Source organism: Phalangium opilio, unplaced genomic scaffold (assembly GCF_054372755.1).
Source record: "Phalangium opilio isolate 3A_F unplaced genomic scaffold, DU_Popi_V2 ptg000053l_1, whole genome shotgun sequence".
Taxonomy (NCBI): domain Eukaryota; kingdom Metazoa; phylum Arthropoda; class Arachnida; order Opiliones; family Phalangiidae; genus Phalangium; species Phalangium opilio.
Genome location: NW_028324172.1, coordinates 37750 through 45000, shown reverse-complemented (window position 1 = coordinate 45000; position 7251 = coordinate 37750).

The window sequence follows — 7251 nt, the reverse complement described above, 5'->3', positions numbered from 1 at the left end:
TAGCTAGCTTTCGTTTACATCCTATTATTGGCTTTACATTTTTTCCTTCTAATTGTCTGTTAACAATGTTTTTTAGCAAATCATATACATAATCGTACGTTTTGGGTTCTTTAAGTGGTCTTGCAAACCATTCGGCAGTAGCTTTGGAATAATAAAATGTAAAGTCCTGGGCTTTGGTTGTATCTGACATTTTACAACGATATTTTCTGTCAGTGTTCGAATAATGATCTAGAATTGTCAATATTATTCTCGCTTCCATTGCATCAAAGTCGAAGTCCCTCTGTTTGCTGCAATACTTGTTCATTAGACTATGGTAATTTTCAAGAGAGGAAGTATGGGAAAAAGAATTAATTTGTCTAATGTCATTTAACAATCGCTTGTCATTGATGAGGTTATTGAGAGCCTCGTGAGTTGGACTTAAAGGCTCTAAAAACTTTTTTCTTTCAATCACCTCTTTTTTCAATAGACCATGACTGCATGTTTTGAACTTTTTAAGGTTTGGAAAATAATGACGGTTAACCACGTGGTAACTGATTGATTTCCACATGTCTTGAAGAACATCGGCGCTGTTTTTACAGTTTTGGGCAATAAACCATAAGTCTACAGATGGATTTAAGCCATGGTTTTAATGTTACGTGATTTTTGTTTGTTGCTAATTTGGCTAATTTCGCTCTTACGCTTTTTGCGAGGTGCCAAACGTCAAATTGATGGTTAATCTTGGGCCAAAATTTTTTAAGGTATGCTCTGACTTGTATGTGGCGATCCGTTGTTAATTGCGTGATTTTTACCTTCCATTCTTTCATTTTATTGAGACACCTCTTTAAAGCTTCCAGTTCCATGTTTGTTGATTTGTACTCCACCTCTGACTTCTGAACTAATTCAAAATGAATGCATTTGTCTGTTTCCTGATCCATTAATGTCACTGCACAATGTTTGGCACTGTGCCCTGGTGAGTCACATCTTCCATCAGCGGATATATTACATTTTTTTCGCTTTCTTACTTCAGTTAAAATCAAACGTTGCATTTTCAGCCATGCTGATTTGATTTCCGGAATGAGTATATTCCGCTGCATAGAAAAATACGTGGTTTTCCCGTTTCCCTTTATACCCATGAAATCAAAAAAGGATTGCAGCTGATGAAAAATACAACCGGTTAACAATATACACGCTGCGATTAAAAGATTTCCAGCTGGCATTTTTCCAATTCTTGGTTGGCTTTCCCAGGTTTGATCATGCCCATCTAAACAGCTATACTTAACCGTAATCAAACTACCTTCATTTTCAGATTTCGTTATTGTGCTTTCATCAATAATTTTAGGGCATTCTTTAATTTGACACTTTGCACGGCAAATTAATTGATCTAATTGTTTTTCAAACACAATGTACTTCTTTTGGTTTACTATTTCACTAGCAATACATTGAAACTCTTCAAGAGAAGAATCCAAAAAACTTTCTTCTTCAGTCGCATCAAAACTTGGTCTTCAAAATTCGAGGTATCAGGTGAAGAAGGAGCAATAGGTGAAATTGCATTATTCTTAAGATTAGTTTGTATTTTCACAGGGGTTGACTGGCTAAATTGGCTTGAGTTCCCTTTGGATGCGGCTAAAGTAAAACTATCATTGATTTCTGGTGGTTGAACTGCGTACAAATGATCTTTTAAAACTAAGTTTCTACGCTCGATATTCAGAGCTTCCATATCAGAAGCAATTGTTTCTTCTGAACAAGTTTCAGTTCCTAGATCTGAGAATAAGGTCCCACCAACTTGATAACCAACTGCCTCAACTGTTTTCGAACTCTCCACTGAATTTTCTTGGCAGACATTTTTAGCAAATAATCTCAGGTTCTCTTCACTAATTAGATGCTGGCTTGGTTGTATTTCATGCAGGCTTGGTTGTATTTCATGCAGGCTTGGTTGTATTTCATGCAGGCTTGGTTGTATTTCATGCAGGCTTGGTTGTATTTCATGCAGGCTTGGTTGTATTTCATGCAGGCTTGGTTGTATTTCATGCAGGCTTGGTTGTATTTCATGCAGGCTTGGTTGTATTTCATGCTGGATTGGTTGTATTTCATGCTGGCTTGGTTGTATTTCATGCTGGCTTGGTTGTATTTCATGCAGGCTTGGTTGTATTTCATGCTGGATTGGTTGTATTTCATGCTTGATTGGTTGTATTTCATGCTGGCTTGGTTGTATTTCATGCTGGCTTGGTTGTATTTCATGGTTGTAGTAGAAATATTCACGTTTAATGTAGGAAACACTCCCAGCACACCTGTCTTCTTTTTCACAAGCCGGCAAAACTCCTATCACTCCGGCGAAAAACTCTCTCCTTTCCCGGTAAAGTAACTCTCCAAAGCCCGAGAATTAGCGACAGCTGGAAAATCCGCGCCGGCACACCTTCTTTTCACAACCGGTACGGGAGGGACTCCTTTCCCCGTCGACTCGAGTCGAAGGCGGCGTGCCAAGGCTTAGCAAAAGGCACACCTTTTCAGCTTCGAGAATCTAACGCCAGGTAGCGCGCTCATTTCACTTAGACCAATGGGGTAATCCAGCCACTCTCAAGCGCCAAATTTAAATCGTTCAAACTCATTTTTCAATGTAAAGGAACCAAAAACTAATATTTCTCGCTTATTTTGCGCTTCACGTCGTTCTTGAACTATTCCAGCATACCTGTCTATTCTTTCACAACCTCTTTATATACTAGTACACCTTTTTCTTCTACTCCCAGCACACCTGTCTTTTCTTTCACAACTTCCCATACTAGCACACCTATCGTTTCTTTCACAACCTCTTTTTTCTAGCATACCTGGCACACTTTTTCTTATACTATTCCAGATCACCTATCTATTCTTTCACAACCTCTCCCGATACTAGCACACCTTTTTCATTTACTCCCAGCACACCTATACTTACTTTCACAACCCCTTCCGATACTAGCACACCTTTTTCATTTACTCCCAGCACACCTCTACTTTCATTCACAACCCCTTCCGATAGCACACCTGGCACACTTTTTCTTATACTATTCCAGAACACCTGTCTATTCTTTCACAACTTCTTCCTATAATAGCACCCCTATCTCATACACTCCCAGCACACCTGTCTACTTTTTCACAAGCCGGCAAAACTCCTATCACTCCGGCGAAAAACTCTCTCCTTTCCCGGTAAAGTAATTCTCCAAAGCCCGAGAATTAGCGACAGCTGGAAAATCCGCGCCGGCACACCTTCTTTTCACAACCGGTACGGGAGGGACTCCTTTCCCCGTCGACTCGAGTCGAAGGCGGCGTGCCAAGGCTTAGCAAAAGGCACACCTTTTCAGCTTCGAGAATCTAACGCTAGGTAGCGCGCTCATTTCACTTTGACCAATGGGGTAATGCAGCCACTCTCAAGCGCCAAATTTAAATCGTTCAAACTCATTTTTCAATGTAAAGGAACCAAAAATTAATGTTTCTCGCTTATTTTACGTTTCGCGTTGTTCTTCTACTATTCCAGCATGCCTGTCTATTCTTTCACAACCTCTTTCTATACTAGCACACCTTTTCTTCTATTCCCAGCAGACCTGCCTATTCATTCAAAACCTCTTTCCATACTAGCGAATGAAATGATTTACACACAATATTTTGCAAAAATATCATATATTCATCCATTTCTTTGGACATGTACATGAAAAATTAAATTATTTAATAATAAAATACTAAGTGTCATCGGGATGGTGAAAATAAAAATCTAGTGATTTTTATCGATAAGAAAATGTCTTCAAATGATTTTAAATGAATTAAAAGAGTTGCATATTTTATAGATAATTTTAAAGAACCCCTGAGTTCAGTATCACCCTGTGTTTCTATGAACAAAATTGAATAGTCAATTGGAATCTCTTAATTTCCAAGCGATTGAATTAAATTTTGGTTATTTAGAAGGCAGCAAGTTACTTCATTGGCCCAGAGGGGTGAGATTAATGTGGCTCCCTCCCTTTTCCACCAAAATGGCGGCGGCAAACTTTACAGGGAAGGCTTGTGGTGGAATGTATCTTATTGGCTAAGCAATATAGTCACCTCTTTGTCCCTTTATCCCTATTGGAAAATGGACATATTTCTTTAATGCTCAATCAAGTATCTCTTTAAAATTAATTAAATACTCCAGAGGTTGAAATTAAACAACAAAAATTTGAGTGGTGTGAAATTTTATTGAAATTTTGCATCAGAATTTAATGTTAGCAAAATAATTAATTAAATAAACAAAATGCAAAGATTAAGATTTGAGAGGTAATTTCAGGGTTAATTAATTAACACTAGTAAATAAAAATTGGAAATTAATATTACACCTAAATAAATTCAATATAATAATTAATATAAGAGTTCTACTAAATCCACATTTTGGAACCTGTGGATTTACTTTCAAAAAAATCACGACTTTATCCTTTTTAATTAATTTAAAAAATGTAGCAAAATGTTTTTAAACCGGTTGTTTAAAATAACTTTTTTTTTAAATTCTTGCAACTTTAATTTCAGGGTTAATTTAATCCCTTTTTAAAGTGTCTTCTAATTCACCAGCTTCTTTTAATTCCTAAAAAAAGGGTTATGAAATATTAATTTTATTATTGTAATTATAATTTAAAAATTTACTTTAATGATGTCCAAAGCCTAAATTAGGGAATAAGTGGGCCAATTTGAGAATATTTTTAGTTCCTGCCTCACTTCTTCATCTTCCAAAATATCAAAGGTACTAGATGGAACACTAGTAAATAAAAATTGGAAATCAATATTGCACTTAAATAAATTCAAAAACGGATTTATGGAAGAAGAACGTTGAACGTAGTAAATTCACTACCTGTTACGTGTATAAATGAGAGGCCGATAAAAGGTTTAACTAGCTTTAGCGAGAGTGACTGTAGGCCCAATAGGCCAGTCTAGATTACGACTCGGGAGACGCCCCCTTGTGAGGTTGTCTACCGAGATAACGGTTTTTACATAGATTAGATCGCAGCATGATAATAGGCCACGTATCACGTTCCTTTTTTTTTGCTAGAAAATTAAAGATAATAAATGTTAACATCGATTTTTACAAATTGCTAGAAAATTAAAGATAATAAATTTTAACATCGGTTTTTACAAATTGCTAGGAAAATAAAGATAATAAATTTTTAACATCGATTTTTACAAGTTGCTAGAAAATTTAAGATAATAAATTTTTAACATCGATTTTTACAAATTGCTAGAAAATTTAAGTATGTTTCAAAATCAGCATATCGTAATCTTCATATCGCACAGGTGGTTTTCTCACTCTTTCCGGTAATGTTCGGGTGGTTGGTAGATTAGCTTCCAGACGTGGGTAAGTCAGTGGTGGCGTATTTTGACTGGCTGTGACTGGTCGAGAGGTTGTCGTCAGTACTGAACCAGGTGCGGGTCGGTAGATGGGCATGTGTACTTCACAGGAACTGCTTTCTTCACGATCAGGATATTGGCTGTATACGTTCGGGACATTAGGCTTCCTGTGTTTGGATTGGCTCGTGCCAAACGTGAGGTTAACCGGTATATCTTTACTAGGAAGTTGTATCCTTGGCCGCAGATGGAATTTATTACGCCTGTAGATTGCCCCTGAAGTTGTTCTAACTATAAAAGAGTCGGGATGTTGTGTCTTGTTTATTACGATGGCTGGAAGCCATCTCCTTGGTCCATCATTGTAGTATACAGGCTCATCAATTTGATACTGCTTAATTTGGTTTCCTTGGGGTTTGCTGTTCGTTTCTTTAATCATCCGATTGCGCCGATCTTGCAACGATTTATAGGTCCCGGCTGTTTTGTACTTCGGTTGCAATGCATGGGACGCCATTGTGTTCTGAGTCCTGATTAGTCTGCCCATCAGCATCTGGGATGGCGCTGGGAGGTCTGGCAGAGGTGTCGCTCGATATTCCAGTAGGACATATTGCGGGTCAACCCCCGAGTGCTTGGCTTCCTCCAGGAGATTCTTAATCGTCTGAACGTGCCTCTCAGCCATACCGTTAGATTGAGGAAAGTACGGGCTTGAGGTGCTATGGTCTACTCCCCATTGAGTCAAGAATTCCGCGAATTCCCTCGAGTTAAAGGGAGGACCGTTATCCGTTACGATGCGTTGAGGAATTCCATATCTCGCAAAGTGGGGTTTCATGGCCTTTATTACGGCTTTCGCATCAGTGGTTCTCATCTCATCAATTTCCACGAACTTTGAGTGGTAATCGACGCAGAGTAACATTGTTTTCTGGTTGTGGTGAAACAAGTCAGCCCCAATTGTTTCCCATGGCCTTTCCGGAGCAGGGTGTGGTGTTGTTGTTCTGTGGGTGTTTGCTCTATCCTTCATGCGACAGATTGGACATGCTTGAATATGTTGCGTTACGTCGTTTGTCATTCCTGGCCAGTATACATGGACCCTGGCTTTCCTTAAACACGAATTTACTCCCTGATGTGCTCCGTGTATTTGGCGAATGATGTCGTTTCGAAGCGCTGTTGGGATTATAAGGCGTTCACCTTTGTATAGTAGGCCCTCATCTTCGTGTATTTCGTCCTTTATGGCCCAGTACGCTTGGAATATGTTTGATCTGGTGGACTTGTATTTAGGCCATCCGTTCCGTATGTAGCTGCGTAACGCTTGAATGTCCTTATCATTGGCTGAGACTTCTTGGAACTCCTTTAATTTGTTTTCTGACAAGACGGTCATTGAATGGAGACTGGCAGTGGGCCCTTCCATATCCTTCGTGTCGATATCGGTTGATAGGGCAGGAGACCTGGATAGGGCATCCGCTATGTACATTTGTGTTCCCGGTACGTAGACCATCTCAAATTCGTATTTGGATAATCTCAGGACCAAACGCTGTAGGCGGGGCGAGAGGTCATTTAGTGGTTTTTCGACGATTGCAAGTAGTGGTTTGTGGTCGGTCTCAATCAGAACTTTAGTGCCCACTCCCAACTCTGTTAGTGCGGTTGCGCCTAGTATGGGTATAGTGTTCTGTGCAGTAATGTAGTGCTAATATTTTGACTCCACCCACAAATTCTGTATATAGCAATTTGGAAAAAAAATTTAACCACGAAAATAGAGATAAGAATGACATTTTCATTTTCGATCTCTAGAAGTCGCTATATACAGAATTTGTGGGTGGAGTCAAAATATAAGCAGATGAAGTTTCTCAATAAAGTATGCGAGGATGGTACTAGAGGCTAAAGCTACGATCCGACGTTCTTAGTACATAAATCCGTTTTTGATAAATTCAATATAATAATTAATCA